This window comes from Natator depressus, chromosome 17 (assembly GCF_965152275.1).
Source record: "Natator depressus isolate rNatDep1 chromosome 17, rNatDep2.hap1, whole genome shotgun sequence".
Lineage (NCBI taxonomy): Eukaryota > Metazoa > Chordata > Testudines > Cheloniidae > Natator > Natator depressus.
This window is the reverse complement of record NC_134250.1, coordinates 7,384,547-7,408,779: the sequence shown is the minus strand read 5'-3', so window position 1 is coordinate 7,408,779 and position 24,233 is coordinate 7,384,547. Positions and strand designations below refer to the sequence as shown.

General features: G+C 44.1%; 1 protein-coding gene across 3 annotated transcripts in view; it reads right to left on the bottom strand.

Moving 5' to 3' along the window:
* The window catches only part of LHX1 (LIM homeobox 1), a 394,100-nt gene that overhangs the window by 269,741 nt on the left and 100,126 nt on the right, over positions 1–24,233 (bottom strand). For all 3 annotated transcript variants that reach the window (XM_074974975.1, XM_074974974.1, XM_074974977.1), the window contains 2 exons: positions 6,864–6,946; positions 5,634–5,687 (listed from right to left, as the gene is read on the bottom strand). The gene's annotated coding sequence lies outside the window, so the exon portion shown is untranslated. The remainder of the gene's footprint in view (positions 1–5,633; positions 5,688–6,863; positions 6,947–24,233) is intronic.

Below are 24,233 nucleotides of genomic sequence, written 5' to 3'. Positions count from 1 at the left end.
TTAACAGACTTAAAGTTCTAAATTGTTTTAAAGCATTGTAAATTGCCACTTCCAACTTCAGAAGACCCTCGCTTATATTGCATATAGCATACCTATATACGTATTTACACATCACATGCAATGTACACCCACTATATATATACATACACCATGTGCTTAGATTCACTGTCCTGTTTAATCTCTCACCACCAAGTGAGATACATGTATTAAGGTTTTGTTGGAGTGGGTTTCAGATGGCAGCATTATACACAAGTAGCAAATCTCTGTGGAATCCTGACTATTCCAATGGCTGAACGTGCTCTGAACAAACCTCACTGTAACTTTCCCCATAGACCAGAGGGCCCATATATTGCAATAAAGCTGATTCAGGGGATAGACAATAAAAAAGTCACACCGGTTTCCAGGACTGTCAGTCAGAACTTGTCCATCTATCATGTGCTCATGAGTGAAAGAGAAATTGCATTTATTTCTTTATTCTATTGCCATGAATAAGCTTGGAGCAGTGTATATGGTGTAAATGGGAAGGTAAAAATAGATCCTTCCTCAGTTGCGAGTCTTGATGGTAGACATGGACCCTGGGATAGGAAGTGTTGGTAGAAAAAAAAAAAACAGAAGCCATTAAAGTTGCCATGCTAAAGAAACAATGATGAAACCATAAGAGCACTTTGTATTTCGATTGGATATCCACCTGCTTCTCCATCTCAGATCTCCCACTACCACGCACTTGTATGCATCACCAGTATGTCCCTCAGACCCTCCAATATGGCCTCAACACTCAAATGCTTAGCAGGTTTACGGACCGGATATGATTCACAGTAGCAGTATAAGCCACTGCTGAGGTGTCACCTACTATGCTGGACCATCACCTCAACATACCAAGATACAACAGTTCTGCAGCAAGGAAGCCTGTCGTAGAATTACAAAGTCGCTTTCTTCTAAGTCTGAACAGGGAACTTTATATAACTAAAGAAAACTGTATTATCCCTAAGGCCACTGGGTCTCTCTCCCCCCACTTCCCTGCAGAACTCCAGCCCCTCACCTGCCTGGCTTCCTGCTACAGATTTAAAGAAACAGTACACCTATCCTCTCATGGTATGCAAACCATATAGGCACCTGGGAAAGAGTGAGCAGCCTAACCCAGCACACCAGGCCTGTACTCAAATCCAAATGCTATATTAAGCAGCAAATATTTTATCAAACATGCTTAGGTTTCTGCTGGCATGGCCGGATTATTTTATTGTTCAAATAGCTAGTTATTAACTGAACTATATGAAAAGGTGTCTTAAAGGTTACGGAATTACTGATTCTAGAACATTTATTGAGGGACAAACTGCAACAGACCCAAGTTCAGCTTACCATCCATACTGAGGTAGACCTATGGTTGGATAACTTGCCTGCAAGTTAGAGAGGAAGGATGGTCTTGTGGTGATGGCACTGGGCTGGGAGTTAGGACATCTGGGATCAGGACATCTGGCCTCCACTGTGATCTTAGACAAGTCCCTTAATCTGCACCTCAGTTTCCCCATCTATAAATTTTTACTCCCTGTCTCCCACTCTTGGCTGTCTTATCTATTTAGATTGTCAACTCTTCGGGGCAAGACTGTCTCTTACTACCTATTTGCACAATATTTAGCACTGTTGGGACCCTGGTCATGGCTGGCGCCTGAGGCACTGGTATAATAAAAAGTATCAATAATGGACCTCTCATGAGAACAGGCTCTTCTGTGAGATCGCCACTGGGCTAGAATACCAGGAGAAAACCAAAGTCTCGTGACTAAAGAGTATTTCCACCTCCAAGCAAACAAATTAGAGGTGTGAAAAAAGTATGTAATTCAAAGTACGAACTTTATATCCCTCAAAAGCAGAGATGGACCCAGACTGCAACTTATGGACTCAGAGTGGAGCTGAATTCCCAATGAGTTCAGATACGGGAGTTTTGTTCAGAGCCATCTCTGAACTCAAAGCTGTTTTTTGGAGTAGTTGGAGTATTCGGCAAAAGGTTCTCTTTTCCATGAAACCGTTCAAATTCTCCTCAAGTGAGATCTACAGACTGGAATGTTGTGACTCCAACTCATACTCCTCCCCCAACCTTGTGGTTTGGTCCTTATAAACATTTTCCCTCACCACAATGCTTCACTGTAGGTGACAGTGTTTTGGATGCAACTAATACAGCACCTGCCATGTTAGGCTTTTCCTTCCCTCCTTTGTCATTTTAAAGCAGCCATTGTGAGGGCTTTTCTGAAATTACGTAAAGCCCCACTGGCTAGATGAGGGCACACGGTATTTATAACCCCAGTTGAAACACATACTAATTTCACATAAATCTATGGTGAGTTAATCATGCCTGCATTTTCAATCCAGTTTTATGAGGTCAGAACTGTTGGTCCAGGCCACTTCCCACAACAGGGGCCTGGCTGACTAAATAATGCTGCAAAATAGTAGCAGGGGACTCAACAAAACAATAGTGGATATTGATAGTGGACATAATTCTGCTTCCACTGGCATCAATGACAAATTCCCATGAGGCCCAGTAAGAGCAGTAACGCATCAGTGCACTTGCAGGAGAGATCTGTGAACATGGAAGAAATTGGTTCCTGCTGCCACACCAGCAAAAGGTGGAGCAATAACAGGTTTAAACAACGTTACTATTTGTCTTAGCCCTTGTCTTTAGTTTCAAAGCACAATATTGCTGTTTAAGATGTGTCTGGTCTGCAGAAAGACCCATCAAAATGAATAACTTTAAGCGATATAATAAAATAATAATAATACCTAGCTCTTACATAGTGCTTCTCATTAGTAGATCTTAAAAGCAATCAGTATCATTTTAAGCCAGTCTCGTGATTTTTAGAGGCCCCGAGTCATGGTTTTGGAAATTTGGGGTTGACAAAACTGTGAAGTTCAGGTCACAGGAGCACCAAAGGAGCACCTCACAAGCATACCTAGCAGGACATTGGAGAAATGTACCGTTGAGAGGACAGCATTTTATACCCAGACTCAGCTGACTGCCCTTTTAGGAATCTCTTCATGAACCTTCATTTGTAAGGAATTCTGGTTGAATAAATATCTTGGTGTTAGAGTGGGTTAACACACAAGACTGTCACAGGTCTGGGACTGAACTGGGAGTCAGGACACCTGAGTTTTAGGACTGCCTCTGCCACGCTGTGTCAGCGTGGCCTTGTGCAGACCACTTAGCCTGTACACCATTCACCCCTCTTTGTAATGGGTATATTGACACTTGCCCAACTCACAGCCGTGTTGTGATGCTTAGCAGTTAACTCATTCGGGTTTGCGAAGTGAGTAGGTCTTGGTTCAAGAGGATCTACTTAATGCCTAAAGAGAAGTCCAAACTCAGGGTGGTTCTGACGAAGAAGAATTAGCCAAGAAAGAACAAAAATAAATTGTGCTAAGTTTAATAATGTTAATAATGGAAGGAAATGGTAGCCTGTGACCACGAAGTACAATGCAACATATCGATGGCATATGCTGATGCTTTCATTTCTGCAAATTAAATTCCTGAAGATTATGAGAACCAAAATTGTTTTAAAGATCTAATTTACTCTTCCCCATGAATGCAGCTGGTTTTACCGTTACATCACACTCTACTTGGACAAGGGAAGGTCATGCAGTCACATTTTTCTTCTAGTCACTTTCACTTTCCAGTTTTCATTAGCACAGGGGTATATCTTCCTGGATTAACATACATTTCAAAACTATCCTATCCATATAAAACCATAATTTCTAATCTCAGCTATGTTTGGGAGGTAAACTAAACTGACAGCATCACTTGAAGAAAATTAAAAGGAATACTGACAATAATTTGAGGAGGTATATATGCATCTATCCCCTATGGTGTTTCTGAAAATTACATGATTTTGAAATAAAGCATAATTAATTAAGCCTGATATATTTATTATTCTGGAAACAAAACCATTCTATGATGATTCTAAAATATTCACCAAGTCGAGTCAAAATTCCTCGAGTACAGACAGGAAGATGAAATAGCACTGCCCCCAAGTTGCCTGTATATTTTCTACACTGTTATTTGGCACTTATCAGCTAGCTAACAACCATCTGTTTAGACCTCAGTTCTCCATCCTATTCAGTCCACATTTCCACATGCTGAAATTAAAATATTGACAGAAAATTTCTGCAGGGAAAAGGGAAAAGTGAATAGGGGAGTTGAAGCTGTTAAAGGCTTTTTGGCATTAAAGTTTCTGTGTGTACCCTGCCAATTAAAATTCTATTTATTTTACATTTCAGAAATATCAAATATTAAAATTGAAAAAAAATATGACCATCCGATGAAGTGAGCTGTAGCTCACAAAAGCTTATGCTCAAATAAATTTGTTAGTCTCTAAGGTGCCACAAGTACTCCTTTTCTTTTTGTGAATACAGACTAACACGGCTGCCACTCTGAAACCAAAGATGTAATTTCTTCTACAGAGGTATGAAAACATTAGCAGCAGACCATATAGAGCAGTAGTTTTTGGAACAGCAGTTCTCCTAGGCAGTATCATACTTGTGTCAAGGGACCGGATTTTGCTAGGAGTCAAGGAAGAAATGTCTTGTGAGATGTGGCTAGGACATCAGAGCAGAACCCCCTGCAATATGTGGCTGGAATGTCAGATGAAAAAGGTCTTCACTTAACCTGCTGGGCCTTTGGCATATATAATCAGAGTCAGAGCCTGATGCAAAGCCTATTGAAGTCAAAAGGAGTCTTTCTATTGTCTTTAATGGGCTTTGGATCAGGCTTTCAATGCATGTATTCTTTATAGGCATACTTTACATAGATGTGCTGCATTCTCAAGTGCATCACACTCACTGCACCACAAATGGTGCATCCAGATTCAAGCTTCCCCAAAGCTTGGGGTGGCTTGAATCTGGGGTTTCAGTTCAGGTCCATTTTTGCCATTTAATAAAATACTTCCGGACATTTTACCCCAGGAGCCAATTGGGAAAGGCAGATGCCATAGTCCAGCAAAGACAGGCCTGAACCAAAACACTGGACTCAACACCTCCAAGCTACTGGGAACTTCCCAGTATGAATCTATAGCTGCACCTTGGGCCCCAGTTTAGCGCCGTGGGGAAAAGTTGAAGCGGAGCATTTGACTGATTGGCAACACATTAATAAGTGACTGCAACTATAGGCATCCGAAGCTGGCATGCATAACCCAGAGGCCACATGCAACACTGGTGTCAGTAGGTGAAAAGCAATGGATTTTACATCCAAGCATGAACGGGCCCGTGTAGCCTGACGTCTAATAACTCAGTGACCAAGTGAGCATTTATTATACTTACAATATTAACACCATGCAGCAGCGACTGGCTATGTGCAGGCTACACGGTGTTATACAAATATGTTTGGAGTTGGGGGGGAGGGGGGAAATCATAGAAATGTAGGATTGGAAGGACCTCAATAGCCCGTCTAGTCCAGCCCCTCGCAGGACTAAGTATTAAGTGACTGCACGTGCACATTAGCCAGCTGCTAAACATTACCAATTTGGCCATGTTTGTTTTTCTGTGATACGAAAAGGCTGTAATTGCTGGTACATCCCATCTAAAGACCGGCAATCTTTTATTTAACCCCGTCACAAGAATCTTTTAAATGATCACTTTTAGGATAGGCCACTAACCTGTGCTGAGCATTCTCCTCGGGGCCAGCAGAACGGGCACACTGGAGATGTTCTCTGTGGGTCAGGCAAAAGTAAAAGCACATATGAGCTATGGGAGCAAAAAGTTCACTTGAAATTAAATCTTTAAACGACAGGCACGCAAAGGAGGCCAAACACACATTTTTAAATGGGCAAGTTCAAGTTCGCGGGCTGAAATCTTGCGTGCCAATTAGTCGCCCATTTCTTAGCCCCGGGGTACATAAATGGGAAGACTGTTAGAACATCGGCTTTAGAAGCAGTAACAGATCCTCTGCAGTCAAGCAAATATGTTGGCCAGTGTCCGCTGGGTTTGTAGGTTCTTTTTTGATGTAGTTTTGCTTATATACCCACCCGTCACAACATGCACATGTGTGCGCACGCACACACGTGTGCGCTTTTCATCCCCACTGCGTGATTTCTGAAAGCAAATAAGAGACCTCAGATTCAAAGCCATCAGATAATTAAATTGCTATGGTTCTCATCTTTTGATAAGAAGAAAGGTTGCTCTGCTCAGATTTCATTCAAGACTTTTTTTCCTTGCCAGATTTAGTCTTGTCTCACATGCCTTCTAGGGTTTGCCTTCCAGCTTCTGGTGTCTCAAGGAGGAGAGATTACAATGTACCCTATGGGCTCAGAAACGGAAGAGACTGAACCTGGGGGTGCCCCATGTGAACATTTGATTGGATTGCCCCTAAGATTCCTCACTGGACCACCCTGGGCATATTCCTAGCCAGCGTGTAGAGGGAGAGGAAAAGCTCTCTCCTGGCTGTCATTGGTAACAGGACTAGCTTTTCCTCCTGGCAAAAAAGTCGAGGGAGGAGGAGGAGGGTTAAAAAGCAGTGCTTGGTTCTAAGCAATATTAGCTCAAAGGCGTGTTCTCCATCACCCCAGCCACACTGCACTACAAGTCCTAGCTCAGTGCCTGCGAGGGCAATGGATATCTTCAAGCCTCACAAAGTCTTGGCCTTCCCTGCAGCAGGCAATGCATCTGAGGCCACCTCTATCCCCAGGAACCCCTGAAATGCAGAGAATGCCAAGGCAGTACCAAGAAAGAACCCAGCCGTGTTCATAGCAGTACATGAGTGTGCCAACCCACCATCCTCCCTGTTGCACTAACATCACGCCCAGCCCCAATGGCAATGCTGTTCACATGTACTCCCTTTCCCACCAAAGAGCATTCAATAAGGATAACCTGGAAAGCTTTACACCTACCTACTTTATGCAGAGAAAAGCCATGCATTCTCCCCCTTCCTCATGTGTTTCATGCCTGTTATCTTCCATGAAGATTATTGTTCCTATCACAGATGTTTAAAGAGAGAGAGAGACATGGTCTAGTGGTTGAGCACAGATTTGGAAGCTAGAAATTTTTAGGAATATAGACCAAGTCAATCCACCTCAGCTGCCCCACCAATACACCAGAGACAATATTTCCATGTTAGATTTAAATAATAGCTTTCATTCACTTTAAAAATGCTAAATATTATTAAGGCAACTCCCTGAAGAGAAATACATCCAGGAAATACACAGAAAAGCATTTTAAAACTCTGCTTTACCTGTGCATTGTATTTTTCCATATAAAAATGCATAAGAATTATATTGGCTTGCTATAATTTACTGTAACACACTACGTATTTACCCAGTGCATCTCACTACCACACAGGGCCTGTGTGAAACAGATTTCCTCTACCTTTTAGAAACCAATAATAAATAATATCCTAATCCAGCAAAGCATTTAAGCACCTGCGTAGTCTCATTGGCTTCAATTCAGGCAATTGAAGTTAAGCAATTGGTAAAATGCCTTCCTGGATTGGAGCCTGAATGTGCTGTTCTAAGGACCCAGCAGAAATCATTTTTCCTAGCTGACCAGGGTTATACATGGGTCAGTTCTCATGAGACAAGTTACCTCCTAAAAAGCCTGCTGCTCCCAGGAAACCTTCCAGCTTTAGTGACTATCCCCTTAGCTTCTTTGGTGACCAATTTTGAACTATATTGGACCCATGAGTACCTCAGATCATAAGCTCTCTTGGCCAAATCCTGTGAAGCGGTCAAGAACACGAAGTCCCAAGCATCCTAGACTCTCCGGGGAGTTGAAGGAGCTCATGACTGACCAGGAGGTGCTCAGCATCTCACAGGAAGTGGCTCTTTGAATTCTTACTTTTGCCACTTCTCACTCTCTGTGCAGCAACGTGCATGCTTACAGGGTGCTACAGAATTAAATTAATAATAAAGCAGCTGGCATAATTACCTTCAGTATGACTTATTTTATGCAATTCAGATTTAACAGTGATACCATATGAGCAATTGTTGAACATTTGTGTGTGTGAACACACACCCTTCCTACACATAAAATGTATAGCTTAATGAATCATATGGACAGCAGATTTTTAAACCAAGACACTTACTGTAGCGGGATTAGTTTATCATTTATCTATCATCTGGGGCTCTATATATTAAACTACAAAACCATACTTGTCCCCCTGCTATAGAATTTATAGGTAAAAGTTAGATCTCAATTCTTCAAACTTCTTTAGCCTTCTAATCTCAATTTACATAGTTTTTTTTTAAAAAACATTTTGCCCAAGGTCGCTGGTGGGCCTTTTAAAGAAAAATTAAATTCCTATTACCTCCTAGATCAATACTCCGATACGTAGAACCATTAGATCAGGGCTGCCCCAGATCAGTACATGATGGCCCTAGATCTGTACCTTCCATAAAACTAGGATGGAGGGAGCGGGGGGAGGGCGCGGAGGGCTGAGGGGGGAAACAGACTTTGCTTGCAGACAGTATTGCTTCAAGTCCTCACAGCAATGTGACTGGGGTCCGAGACCACATAATATGGACAGCTGTAAATTGAGTGACAGTGGGATCCCACAACGATCTGTTTATTTCTCTGTATTCATTATTTGCCCAGATCATCCCTCACTAAACACACTTGACTTTGCAAGCTGCCTGGCATCCCAGCTTCCCTCGTATTTTTGGTCTTTAGATTTTTTTCCCCTCCGACGCTGGATGCACTTTTCAAAATTTTTGCATAAGGAATTTTCTCTATTTTCCATTTTGGAGGCTTTAATGAAGACCAATATTGTGACGGTTTCCCCTTCCTCTCTCTCTCTCTCTCACACACACACACACTCCCCCTATATCTTCTCCCACCCCCCTCAAATTTTCCCCACCAGATTTTGGTCTCCTCTCTACAGGCCAGCACCTCTGGATGCTACACCTCCAGAGCATTATGTGCATCTCTCTCTTCTGCATAGTCCAGCTATCTGACATTGAGTGGACTGTGAGGGAGGATGTGGGGAGAGGGAGTAACTGACTTGCTATTATCTCTGCTCTCTTTGCACCTTCTTTTCAGTCTCCCCCTCCCCTGCCCACTTACGAGCTTTGCTCCCGCCTATGAAAAATCAGCAAATAAAAAGTTACATTAACCCCACCCTGACCTCTCCGACATAATACACTGTGGGCTGATGGGCTGCCTTTGGAGCTTCGTTGAAAAGCTGTCATTCTTCGGCATCCCAAGTACAGCCTAGGGAGCATTTACCGGATAATTAATATATTAAATGCATGAAAAATAGTTACACAGGGTCCCCCTCCCTTCATGTTCTCCCCCCCCCCAGCTGTGATCTCTTTCCAAGGAAAGGGGGAGGGATAAAAAAAATAAGATACAGCCTGTGCACCATCAATATAAAAGCATCCCCTGAATAGCCATCATAAAAACTGTTCATAATTTTATAGCTTCATTCGTGCTGGAGCACCATAAAGGCAGGCCATATTTTTTACACTCAGGATGCCTCATAAAAAAAACCAAGGGGGGGAAAAAAAAAGAGAGAAGGAGGGAAGGAAAGTTGGCATCAGAGAGGTAGAGAGATGGTGCCGCGGCAGCATCAGCTCACCTGCGGGCGAAACAATAGGAGAGAAAGGTGTACGCTTGTCCTCTCTGACCTGAGAGGTTCTGAATCCTGATGAGGCCATCAGAATAATTATTAATTGGGAAGTCTTTATCTTTTTTTTTTTTTTTTTTTTTGCTGACTGCATATTTGCCTTTTACAAGGATGATGGAAGGCTAGTAAAGCGGTCCCTCGTCCTAGAACTGTGTCCTTCACCTTTTTAAGGGGCCAGCATCCTCTTTTTGTATGTCACTCCCCTCCTTCCTCTCCCCCACCACCCCCGCCCCCAGCCCGGAATGCAAAATTGATGGACTGAAGCATGGATTAACAAATACATTATAATGAAGGCAAATGGGTGGCAATAAAAAAAAAAAAAAATAATAATAATAATAATAGGAAAAAAAACAAAAAGGAGGCCTCACCTTCACAAGGCAAAAGCTGAGCAGTATAACAAACTGGCTCATTTATTTCCCTGATGCCCGCTCTCCTGGTTGGGGAGCTGGGTTTTTAAAAGCATTTTATCCTTTATTTCCTGTAATATATTTGGACAAGGCAGCTGTAAATCTGAGTAGAGAGGAGACAGCAAGGTGTAGCGGGGAGCGATGGGGAAGGATGCTGTGTTCATTTGTGGATACAGCCCGCAAGCTGTTGCAAACCCAGAATTTCAAGCCCTCGTATCTCCCTAAAGCAAGCTTGCCGAGCTGTCTACCTCTGTGCAGCTGTCTTTGTTACTGGGGGACTTGTGGGCATTTAAACTATGGGGTTATTTTAAAAAGAGGATATGTACAACAGCAGAGGTCTCCCTTCCAACTGTACCAGTTGCTTTGGATAAACTAAACATTGTTGCTTCCAGCATTCTCTAGGTATCCCCCAAAGCAAACAGAGAGGATGCTACAAACACACCACATATACTGTTCATTATCTAAGGCAAAGCTGGCAAATTTAAGGGACATCACTTTATGCAGCATCCCAGTTTGGTGACTATTGGATTGCAGTTCCTTCTCCCTCCAATCTCAGGATACAGGTCCTAACCAGAGCTGAGCTGGGCTGGATTTTCCCTTGCTGGAAATCTTAAAAATCAAGATAGGATGTTTTTCTAAAAAGATGTGCTCTCGTTCAAACAGGAATTAATTCAGGGAAATCTTTTGTCTTGTGTTATGGCAAAGGTCAGACTAAATAAGTCCCTTCTGGCCATATCTATAAATCTGGTCAAAAATAAGTAATCCCTCCCCCCCCCCCCAGGAAAATATAAATGAAAAATGAAAACAATTGGTTTTCTAATTTTCAGCAGAAAATGTCCAAATTTTGTCAAAAAGCCAAAAATTCCTTGGTTGCTGAAAAGTGAAGATTTTCTGCCAAGAACTGTGAAAAATGTTCAGGTTTTGGCCCCAAACTTTCAGTTTTCTGATTAAAAGAATAAAACAAAAAAAAATTCAAGGAAAGCAGATACTTTTGTGAAACTGTTTGTTTAATCAGGAATCCAATTTTCAGTAAAAAAAACCACAAACAATCATCAATGGAAAATTTTTGACCAGCCTTAGTCACAATACCAGTCCCTCGCCTGAATCTCCAAGCTAAGGCTCCTGCATAAACAGGGCTCATTTGCAATTCATCAGACCCAATTTCCAGAGTGTGTTAAATGGTCCCACTTCCTGTGAAGCTGCAAAGAGGGCCCGGAGAGCAGGGTAGGGTTAATGCATATGCGAGGATGTTCTAAATGCATTTGCCAGCAAGTTACATGTCTAGAAAACATTTTGGATCTGGACAAAAATTAGCCCAGTTTCAAATCAGAGAGAGAATATAGTTATACTGAAATATTTAAAACAGAGTAAATAGCTATAGCCATTAAAGCTTCTATATATGGGCTAAAGGTGTAGTTTCATAGCATCTTTGTTTGCTAAGTAAATATGGTTCATTTTATACACAAAGATTCTCTATGTAAATCACACACACTGTTTACCTCAATTCAGCAAGGTACATCAGCAAGAGCATAAATTTGAGCATGTGGGTAGTCCCAGTGAAGTCAATGGGACTATTCATGTACTAAAAGTCATGCTCACAGCCCAGGTTGTGAGTGTGTGTGTATACACACACACACACACACAGATATTCAGTGAGAGGGCATGCTCATGTGCACACACACACACACACCCCAATAGCTAGAGGAGAAAATTGTGTTTCAGATTGAAGAATAATCCTTCCTACTATCATTATTTTTAAATTTAGTTAATTTAGGGGTGGAGAAAAGTTGGGTATCAATGTGTCTGGCTCTAACCAGACATACTGTGTATGCCTCCCCCCCTCAGCTCTCACCTGGGTCCTGACCTGCTGATTCACTACCGTTCCAGGGCTGAGCCTTCCGGGAGCTGAGCATGCCATTGCTGCCAGACTGTGTGGTGGATTTAGCATTGACCGCAGATGGGGACTCAGTGACCCAAAGTCAGTTTCACTATTGACCTAAAGCAAGTGAACAGAGACTCAAGCCACTTGGGCCACCCATGTTACCGGTCCACCATATCCCAAGTCAGAGTGAAAGTTGCTGTCCAGGGTGCTGAAACAGTTTAGCAGGATGTTGCAATATGCTCTATAACGTGATGATACCTATTATGTGCATTCCCCTCACACCCTCCGAGAAGTTTAAAATACAAGTTTTCTGCCCTTTCCAATTTTGTCCTTTTCCTTCAGGGCAAATATCAGTTTATTCCCCGCCCCCCACTGTGTTCCTGATGGGGCTGAAATTAACGAGACCCTCTCTGCTTAGCGTGCAAGCACCAGCTCTTGCACCTTCCCAGCTCCAGTGGCTGTGTTAGTTATCCTCTGCTACAGAGACCACAGGGGGCAACAACAACATTGATTTTGCAGGACCTGCAAAAATATCCAGCTGTTGCTTCTTTTCCTTTATCAAAGGCCAAGGGGATATTTTCTCACCTCAGCCAGAGAGCACTGCCCAATAGATAGTTTGGAGGTACCATATGGTCTGTCAAATTCATGCATTGGGTTAGCTGATGGTAGGCCACATTCTGCTGAGGTTCACCAATGTAGGTTCAGACCAACTCCATCAGCCTCAGTGCTCTGAATAGAGAGTGACTCCATTGATTTCAATGAAATGACTAGGGATTGATACCCATGTAATTCAGAGCAGAATTTGGCTAAATGTTTATGCATCCTGCACATGGATGGGGAATATAAATGGTTTCCTAATTAGCATGCCCCTCATGTTGTATCTGATCATCACTTTACAGGGTGCTTCTTAGTTAGTGTTGGAAAGAAGCAATTAAATATCTGAGCCTGAACTAAAAAACACCCACCCACCACAGTCCGACAGTCAACAGCCAAACAATGCCAGGATGCTAACAATACCAAGAAGCGCGTCTCCAGTGACCGAATTAAGAGCTGTCATTTACTGCATGCGCGGGATGGGGAAATAAATGCAAGGCTGACTGCAAAGCAATGTACAGGGCTCTCTCATTTGTCTCTTTCATGTTTATTCATGGAGAACTATGACAGAGGGATACGACTCCATTCTGAAGTTGTCAGCATGTGACCTAGGAGTAAGAATTAGTGAGCCCCACACAACGAAGAGACCTACTGTGTCTGCCTACCATTGTCAAAAATATTAATGCAGGCCCCAGAAATGAATAAAGCTTCCCGAAGGGGGAAAGAAAATGTGGTGGTGGAGGGGTGTAAGGGTGAACTAAGGTATTAAATGGAAGAAACCCACTATGCAATTCTGAGCTCAGTCATACTGGATCATTTATGGGGCGTATTTCCATAGCGGCGCTTGAAATACTTCTCAAGTGTACAAATCCTACACTACAGAGTCCCTGTTGTGACTCTGTCAAAGAAGAGTCACTGAAGCTGCTGGGTCAGCCAGAGGGGTTGCTAGAGAGTGATGTGAGACATTTCCGAAAAGCAAACCGTGTGCCATCAGCAGCATTCCCAGTTCCTGGTGGGCTAGGAAAGAGGACTTGAACTCCTAGCCTACAGCCATCTCCCCTGCCCAAGTCTGACCGAGCCTGGCTGACTAACATCATAGTTTTTAATACATTTTAATTCATTGTCTGTTTCTGGAAAATGCTAGTTACTCAGGAAGGAAAAAAGAGGAAACAATGACCTTCTGACATCACAGCTTCCACAACACTCAGCTCTTCTCATGGTGTGTTTCACCTGCGCTTTATAAACGAGGGGCCCAGTTCTGCACCGGGCTTCCGGTCAGCAAAGGGGGGTTTCTTGGCACAGAGGGCGAAAGTGACATCTGGAGAGGTTAAGTGGTGCACTTATACAGGATGTGTCTACACTGCACACTAAGCCCGGGCTCTGACTCTGGTTTGAGCCCACAACTCCCATCCACCCACCCACAAATAGTTTGATTTGGATCAGCAAGTACTCAGGATCCAGATCTTAGGACTCTGTTGGGGGGTGGGTCAGAGCCTGAGTCCCATTGTGTCATTTTGCAATGTGGACAGTGCTCAAGCCACAGACCAGAGTCAGGAGGCCTGCGTAGTGCAGCATAGAGGCATTAGCATGGCTGAGAGATCCAGATCCAGCAACTGTAAGCCCAGGTTTATGGTGCAGTGTGGATGTTCAAGCCTGCAGTATAGACGTGGCAACAGGTGGTAGAGCAGCAGATGAAGAGATAGGACTCCTGGGTTACCTTTTCAGATTTAGCCACCAAGACACATGTTCCCCGATTTATACCAACGATTACAGGGAGGAGAAAAAAAGATTTTATCTGAGAAGCAAATGGTGCAGCTTGCAATTTTCCCTATTTGCCTCCCTCTGCCCCAGAAAAACCTGATAATTAATCCAATCGATCCTAGATACAAACTGCACTGGAACCTAGTCTTCAAATCTTCCCCTTGCTTAGCTCTAAGGCTCAAGCCTGCACCCCTGAAGCCCAATGGGAGCATTGCCACCGGTTCAATGGGTGTTGGATCTGACCCTAAAGGGGGATCTTCCCCCCCCCAACACACCAATTGCACTGCGAGCAGCTTAGCACACGGGGGGGGGGGGGGGAGGAAACGAGCACTTTCCTAGCATGCCACCTGCCCACGGCAGGCTTGTGCCTCAAGCCATGTTATCCTGGCTAGCATTTTCTCAGCAAGGAATACAATAAATAGCCGCGTGCGGATTCTAGTTCTTCTGTTTGCAATTTGTGCCCATTATAAAATTAACATGTGTTTCCCCCCCTGCCCATAGCTTTTCATTTAAAAAAAGCTACAACAAATATATTCTGGGTACAACAATACATACCCACACCCCAGCAAAACAGAAACCACACACCCACCCCCCACTCTTGCAATATCTATGTAACCTGTGCCGACTCTAGTCCCTTTTATGGATTCGACTCCCAAGTTGTTGGTTTTTCCTTTTACATTTTAAATAGCTTCCACACGTGGCCTGATCAACGTTCATGTAAATTACCGAAAAAGCACTGACTAATTTAAAAAAAATATTTAAGAAACTCCAAGTTCCCTTCCTCTTTTACTATCCTCTGCTCCATAATTACATTGCACTGCCTGATATTTTCATGGAACATTAACCGAAGTCAGGTGACTGCCCCCTTACAGTCTACGCCTATCCGTTACCCATAAGACCCCCATGGACCTTGACATTATTAATAGTCCTATTCATTAAGTATTACTCTTGTAGAATGAGTAGCATAATATTGGCCTGGAGATAGGAACAGGCAGAAGGAATAAGTCAAATTAATTTTCCGCAGCAAACGCCCCGATTCTGTAAATGACATTCTATACTGTTAGCATTTTAAATGTGACACAAATGGCAGGAGATACAATTTGAAAGCAAAATAGTGGAAGACATGGCTCAGGGTGTAATGTGCTGCATAAAAATCCAATAACATCAGTTACATGAAGGAAGGGAATGAACCAACCCAGGGAGGGTTTCAATTTGCATTTGTTTAAAAATGGCAGGTAGAGGGAGCAAGTGGGAAGACTGCAATTTGGAGATTAAATTTTTTCCTCCTTTGTGGAGGTGGGAGGCGGGGGGGGGGGGGTAGAAAAGAGAATATAGCTACTGGAAGCTCACTCCATTCAGAGGCCCCAATAGTGGATTCTTCTCTTCCTACCAGTATAAACTGGAATGGCACAACGCTTCCCTCTGCATTTTAAAGTCCACCTAAGGGTGGCCCAAAGAAAGAATTTACCTGCTGGCCCATCTTAAAGGGCCAGGGAAACATCCAGAGGGATGAGCAAGCTGTGCTTGCTGAGGTTTCAACCCTACTTGGATGAAGCACATTTGGGCTGTTTGTCTTGAACTCCAGCCCTCATTAGGTTCACGTGCACATTAGGAGAGACGTTGAGAAAAGAACCAACAGAATGAAGGGAAAAAAACAGCAGAAAAAGGGCAGATGAATGATAGAAAAAGATGGTGGATGAAAGGAGAAGGCAGCAGTGTATCCCTCCATCCCATTTACCATATCTTGAAGAGCTAGATCCGACCCACACTCCCTGATGTAAAAAAACAAAAACAAACAAAAAACTTCACACACCATAGGTTTGTGCTTGTTCAAAACCCAGACCTGGATCTTGGTGTGAATTCTGTGAGAAGGCCCCTGGGCTAAGCCAACATTCCAAATTTAAAACCATCCCCATGCTCCCGCACCCACCCCTGATGCTGGGTGTGTTTGATAGCCAGAACTGAATCCAAAAGTTGTGACTTCAGCCCATCTTGAGTACATAGGGGTAGCCACCTGAGCACTCTGTGGCTGTGTGCACATAGAGTGCCCCCAGGGATACTACTCGAAGCAGCAGCCTGTTTCACACGCTTGGTGGTAGCGTTGAACACGAAGATGGCTGTACCACCCATCCTTTCTCCAAGCAGTATTATTTCAACAAAAATCGGTGTGTGGGGTGTATAAAATACTGGTTGATGGTATGAATCTTCACCCCCCCCCCCCCGATTCATGTCATCAATCGGTATTTTATACACCCCACACACCGATTTTTGTTTAAGACGAAGACATGGAATGGGGTGGGTATCCGAAGAGGCATTGCTTGAACCACATTCTATGAGGTTTTAATGAAAGTCATTATCCAGCCTGATAAATACTTTCTCCTCCTTTCATATTCATGTACTCTTGCAACCCATCACGTACTTTTGCAATGCATTGAGCGCGTCACATAGTGGATACGAGCAAATATTTGAACGCTGTTCTAGTCAAATCAACAAGACTTTAAAGAGGATGAAAGAACATGGGTCTGAGAATAATTCCCATATAACGTTATAGAGTTAATCCCTCATCCCCACACACCCCTCCCAACCCATTCTGAAAATCATTTCTCCAGTCAAAACAATCTCTCTCTCACTTGCAGCCATGCTGCAGTTCTATACAGAGGCAATTTGCCCTGTCCCTTTAATTTGGAGTTGCTCTCCAGCGGGCTTATCAGCTCTAGCTACTTCTGCAGTATGGAGAATTGTAAATTGTGCTTGAAACCACATGGTGCGGAATAAGCAACCAATTGAGGGAAAAGAGAAAGAAAAGAAAACTAAAATCCAGGCTGTTGGTAGGGCCATAGGAAAAGGTGTTGCCAATCAAGATATCAAGGTTGATGGGAATATGAAAGTCACAGAGGAAGCAGAGAAGATAAACAACGTACAATATTTCACACAAGATCGGACAATGGAATAAAAATTCCCCTCTACCCAAGCAGAATGGTAGATCCGGCCTTCCAACACGAGACTTAAATCGGCCTTCTTTCAAGGCAAGCTTTTAAACACTCACACCAAATTAACAGTTTGTATCATGATTAAGTCACATACTGGTAAATTAGCCTATCAGAACCCTCTCTCCATAAAAGATTAGCTTTGCCTAGATTACTCCATGTGCCACACAAGATTAGGCAACTGTTAATATCTTCCCTTTCGCATTTGGGGGATAAAAAGGAGGAGGAAAAGACATCTTTTTGTCTTGGGTATGCATGAGTCAACATGCATATTCATATATGTGAGTGTGAGATTTACATTTATATGAGAAATCACCTGCAAGCTGTATGCTCTATTCTGCCATCCTTACTACTGTAGAGCAGTACTTACTTCTGAAGAGGACTCATTGTTCGGACTCCTTTGAGCAAAGCTGGCAGAATTAGGCTCTGTTTGATCACTAGCAGAAGACATCAGTGAATTATGAATGGAGGGAAGGTCAGCTAGCCCTAGAAAAAGCGAAACCCAGCAGAAGAGATATCACAGATGTCCACAAAGAGATTGCCTTCCATGCCTTTCACATTGAGTCTTAGCCTGGATAAGCAACAAGACTCATGATTTCACAAGCGGGAAGCCACAGCTTGCTTATATGAGATCTCCCAGGTAGCATGTGGAGAACATCGCTGAGTGGCAAAAGAGGAACGGAAAACCCATTTATGCGTTCTGGCTAATTTTGACTGGAGTTTCAAGTCAGCACATTGCAAAGTAGCTTCAAACAGACAAAGAAAGGAACGTGGTATTAAGATATCAAAAGATGGAGCTGAACTAGGACAGAGGATGAAGAGAGGCCAGTTTTCAGACAGAACACTCCATTCTCCTTCTTTGATATATTTCTCCAGCATCTCACTGTTTTTCCTCAGGACGCTTCTAACAGTCCAGCCCAGCGCAACCTGGATTCCTCCCCCAACCCCGCAACAAGCAGTCGAATTCTGTATTTCTCCATGGCACTATTCCCCCACCCCCTGATCAATCTTCAAATTACAATTCTGCCACGTTGGATCCATCAGCGGTGTTTACACTTGGTTCCATCGCCCTGCGACGAGAGATGAGCACGAAATGGGGGAAAAATTATAATAATATCGCAAATGAAATTGAATGAGTAACAACATTTTGTAAGAACAGAATAAATACAGTTGGTGGTGCCTTTTTTTTTCCAATTTAGTATTGTTTAATATGCATTTAATCAACCCATTCAGTATTATAGAGTCTATGTACCGTGACACCCTCCTATGTCACCGAGGAAGCATTCATAGGCCATTAGGCTAAAGTAATATGTATGAGGAACCACTTTTCCCCAGGGTGTAGTAACTATTTTTGCTCCCCAGTCGTCCCCATTAAATCATTAAACCTCATGACTATGCTTTCTGAACTCTACCCTGATCTTTAAAAAGCAGAACATTAAAGGGCAACTGTCACCCTCCATTGCACAGGCCTTGTGTTTTATATATTCAAAGCATTAAGCCTTTTGTCAGTCTATACATCATAAGCACTGGAAGACTGTATGCACAAACAGGAAATGTTTATAACTGATGCCCCTTTTATAGTGGATGTGCGAATGGGCAGGATGAAAAAAAGCACAGGCTTGGCTATTTTATGGAAGGTGAAGCAACGTGATTTTCCCCAGCTGCTTGCAATAAAACCATCTTCGTTACTTATCTTTATGTGGCCGGTTACAGGAGGGTGAGGAAGAAGAGGAAGGCAAGAAACAATTTAACACAGAGGCAGAGTTGGGAGATTTTGGAACAACTAGGGTGCAGGAAGCTTTTGGGCGGTTAGATCCTTGGGATTGTTTCCATGATAAAATCTTTAATTAAAGAGCAGGGGTAGAAAAAGTTACATACTATAACGGGAGGGGGGAATATTTCATATGGCACCTTTCTAGCAGATATGCCACACGTGTCATTAAACTAGGTGGATAGAGTGGCGCTGAAATGCAGCTACTTGTGGGGTAGAGGATAGCAACAAGCCAGCAGCAAGGAAATTTTGATCAGATCCTTACACTTGTGGGTTCTCATGGGATCATTATGACAGGTTTCAGAGTAACAGCCGTGTTAGTCTGTATTCGCAAAAAGAAAAGGAGGACTTGTGGCACCTTAGAGACTAACCAATTTATTTGAGCATAAGCTTTCGTGAGCTACGATGAAGTGAGCTGTAGCTCACGAAAGCTTATGCTCAAATAAATTGGTTAGTCTCTAAGGTGCCACAAGTACTCCTTTTCTTTATGGGATCACTAGTGTTCACACAGAGCAGACATGAGCTCTTCCCTTTTAGAGGCCTCACCCGAAAGAGCCGCTCACAGCAAACTGCATGGAGCTCAGTTTATCCATTGCAGAGTAGCGAAGGGCTGAGTTGGCCTTGAACTTGAGGATTTAGGGAATCGGTTGAGGTCAATGCTGAGTGCTAGTGGAAAGGGGGAGATTCCAGCTTAGCTGGTTCACTAGTGCTCGAAAGCACAGGAGGGAGTCAGGAGACTGGATTATTCCCAACTGTGCCACAAGCCTTAGGCAAATCACTTCACCTCTCTGTACCACACTGCCCCCGTTTTATTGGGGGAACCGAACAGTATTTCCTATGTCACCAATGTACTGAGAGCCTTATTTCACTCATGGTTGTGAAGTTCTTCCCTTAGATGTTTGGCTGGAATGTATTCTAGAATGATTGAGTGCCGTGTACTTGTAACCAGATTGGTCCCAGAGACACAAGGTGGGTGCGGTAATATCTTTCATTGGACCAACTTCTGTTGGAGAGAGAGACAAGCTTTAAAAGATATTACCTCTCCCACCTTGCCTCTCTGATTGATGGATTGTTATATTAACCAGCATTATAAGGCTGCAAGAGGATGAGTGTCCAGGCTGTGCCAATGCCCTTGGGCAAGTCACTTCACCTCTCTGCACCTCTTGGCACTCCAACCCTTGTCTGTCTGATCTATTTAGACTAGAAGCTTTCCGGAACAGAGACTCTCTCTCGCCAGGTTTATGTACAGCACCAAGTGTAATGGGGTCTGAACTCTGTTAGGACTTCTTGGTGCTATGGTAGCTCAGGTAAAACCAACAACTTAAAAAGGTTTCTGACTATGGAGGATAACAGTGACTCTAATAAAGAGATTTTCAGGGGCCATTTAGAAGTGGTGGGAGATACCAAGATGGATGTTGAGGGGCAGGGATGGAAGAAAGTTCTGTGCCCTAGGAGACACCCTTAGAAAGGCACCATCATCGGCTGCCATAACGCATTTCAGCTCAACCCCATTGTATCAAAATACTCTCCCTGTCCCTGGCATCTGAGGATACTTGCCAGTTACCTACAAATCCCTTGTAAAACAACAGGGAATGTTAGGTTAACTTGACTTAGAGAGCGATTGTGCAGCTTGCAAAATGTCAGAGCTTTCATCCCGTACGTTAACTTCTGAGCCGGCGGTATCAATCTGCAGCAAAACACAGTTATTTCATCATGACATTAGTTCACCTTTAAAGGCATATGGTAAAGCCTGCTTTGTGGCTTGCAGCAGATGAGCTTCCTATAATTACAATCTGAACTGTTCCACGGGCAGCTCTATAGATAGTGGATCAGTGATTAAAGCTGAAATCACAGGGTAAGTAGTTCTGTGACACCGTGAGTCACAACAATCATCACAGACTCGACGCTGGTTTCTGATGAAGTGGAGATAGTGCAGTGATTCAAGTAGGGGACTGAGACTCAAGTGCTGCTACTTGGAAGCAGGAAAAAGAGCAGACACATTCTTGAGGAAGATACTCAGTGCGAGCTATTGACTGGCCCCAAGCAAATCTTTAACCCAGCATCTGGGAGAGAGCATGACTGTGCATCTCATTGTGACAGGGCCCCGAGGGTCACACCTGAGGATCACAGGCTCCAGTTAAACATTCTTCTTTGCCAACTTCTGCTTTGATTCAAGGGATAATGCAGTCAGGGTGCTGCATGGCCAGCAATGGCAGGGCTCTGTGACAGAACAAGGGGTTTATTCTTCCCCCATCAGAGCTCTCCTGCTGAAGAACATACTAAGCTAGATGTTTTCCTTGTGAAACGCCATCAGCTTCAGTGGAGTTATACCCGGGATGAATATGGCTCGTGGAATCGGCAGGTCAGATGCGAATCTCAGTTATTCTGGTGTAAATTCGGACAAAACTCCGTGGAATAACCACACTAAAACACACACGCAGAGTGGAGTGAGATGTTCATTCCAAGCAGAGTGAAACTTCGCTGTAAGTGGAGTGAAAATGCACGAAGCAATTTGAGATTGTCCCCATTTCGCTATAAGATGGGCAATGAGCGGTGCTATATCAGGGCTCCACACAATCCCATGGTAGGAACTTCCAAGTCAGGATCTCAAAGGCCTTTACAATGCCATCCCTCCCCCCTTGGCTCAAGTTCACAAGAAGTCAGTGGCAGTGTTTGTGTTGGAATTCCTGTTGGACTCCCAGTGCTTTACTTTGACCACTAGACCATACTGCCTCCCCTAGTTGGTGCCTTGTTGGTCAGGGTAAGCACCAACAGTGGGCCCCCGTTACACCAGGAGCGTCCTGCAAATGCAAACAGGCTGAGCTGCACAACGCGCCAGCTGTGCTGTTTGCACTGGCTCAGACATTTTGAGAATCTGCTTTCCCTGCTCCTTCTTTAAAGATGAAAGAAGTTTCATCTCCGAGAGCAGGAAGGCAAGTGGAGATTCAAAGCCAGCAACTTCCCCTCTCTGCTCCAAGAAGATTGTATCATGGCTGCTGGCCATCTGCCACAGCTGGCTTGAGCATTAACAGAGGACAATGACTGATGGATGCCTATGTGGCCAGCTGCTGGAACCAATCCAGTGAGATATCCGCTCCCTCCCCAAAAGGGCAGGGAGAAGCCTTTGCACACAGCACAAATGCTCTAGTTGGTAAGGTCAGGGTCAGGATTTGGGAGGCATCAAGCCTGGTTAGGGTTGGAGTCATCCTCCTAGCCCCAATGCCTCCCCGAGGCACTGCTCAGAGTCCCGAAGCAACATTTCAAGGAAGGCCTTAAGGAACCGGGGCACGTATGTCTGGGGCCTCCTGCCCATCACAGCCTCAGTGCAGCGTCTGGGCACCCGGGCTTTTGTGAGTGGTTATCCATACACAAGGAACTGAAGGCCAAATTCAGCACGGAGCCTATAGGAGTCTGCACTGGGATAACAAACCTTCTTCCAGCCCTCCACCTAACATTCCCTTATGCCTATCTACCAATGTGTAACTTACACCCCTTTGTATGTCATGTATTACTCTGGCTCACGAGGGCACGGGCCAGGGAGTCTCTGCTGGTATAATGGATAGGCTGAAGGGGTGCAGGAAAAGCAAGAGAAAGGCGTGAGAAAGAGGAAGCTACAGCAGCCCCCTACTGTCACTTCCACGGACCTGTAAATTAAACTGGCGTGGACTCCCTGACTCCCACTCAGCAGCGTGCAAGTAACATGTCACCTCTGAATGGGTCCTGGGCCTTGATCATCAAGGAGGAATGGTGAAGGGCACAAGTGGTGCTTTCCATGAATTTGGGACGAATCCCACCAAACTCATCATTCACAAGCAGAAATTGTAGCTTTTACAGGGATTCCTTTTGTGTTCACCCCTCTGCCGTGTCCGCTTCCAGGGGACAAGGTTAGGCAAACAGATTTACTGGTGGGGATGCTCAAAGCAGCAGAGAATTTTGACTGCATCTCACAGAAGAAGAATTTTAAATGCAGGATCATGAGTCTCTGCTCCTCTTGGGCAACCAAAACTCCCCAAAACCATTGAGAAAAATTAACAGAAGGGAACGTGGGCCTAAACTCTCTCTTCCTCAAGATTAACCAGAGTCCAAACATTGACATATTTAAATCCGAAGCATGTATTGTTTTCCCCCATTGGACTTTGCTATCTAATTGTTAGCAGGGTTGAAGAGGGAAGGGTTAAGCTGATCTAAGCTGCAAGCCCTGTGGGGCAGCAAGGTCCTTTCCAAGGCTGCTGGGAATAATGCAGCTATCAGTCTATACATGGCCTTTGCCCTCAGATCATTTATGACTTATTCTTCACCTCCGATGACCACAGCAGCCAGCTCTCAATCTCTCTCTCTCTAGCCTGAAGCAAAAAGATCTTCCCCCTCCCCCGCCTTTTTAAATATCACACTATTTGCAATTAAAAGCAACTGCCATGTAGGAAGCCTCAAGCAACTCTTCCCTGGCCCCATGTAGGAGGCCTCAAGCAACTCTTCCCTGGCCCCTCTGGGGCCCCCACCTCTCCAAGACTAGACTTATGGCAGGCTATCGTTTCTGCCGTGGCGGGGGGTGGGGGAGGAAAGCCCTGTTGCATCTGGGGGGAAAAGAATCTTGCCAGTGTAAGGCTGAAAGCTGGTGGGGGAGATGTTGGAGGGAGGGAGTATGGGGTGCATTTTGTTTTACAGCTTGTATGTTTAAAAAGGGACAGACACGCGATCAACGTGATCCAGAGCAGGCCTCTCTTTTATCCCTTGTTTCAAAATCTGCATGATTTGTTCTCAGAGACTTAGGTAAGAAGGGAAAAACAACAACGGTGTGTTGTATCTTAAAGGAAAAGGGCAGTCCCAACAGCTTAGCCCTCATGGGCAACCCTACCATAAACAGTAAGTGCAAAGGATTACATAAAACACTGGGCATCTGGAGCGAGCATGCCACTTATAGAGGCTTAAGAGACTTGCCCAGGGTCACAAAGTCAGTCAGTGGCAGAGTTGTGAAGACTCTTCCGACTCCCAGCCCTATGCTCATTACACTAGAACCAGTGTTCTCAACACTGGTCCCTGGACCTGTGCCGGTCCCTGAGATCTGCCTGACCTACTTTAGGAAGGCAGCAAGCCAGTCCCCACTGTCAAAAAGGTTGAGAAACACTGCACTAGACCAGAGCTGCTTCAATAACTAGCCAACCTGAGTGCACTGGAGGAAAAAAAGCTATCCCGCAATAGCCTGTAAGAGAACAGGTTTCAGGGGCATGCAGCCAAGCAG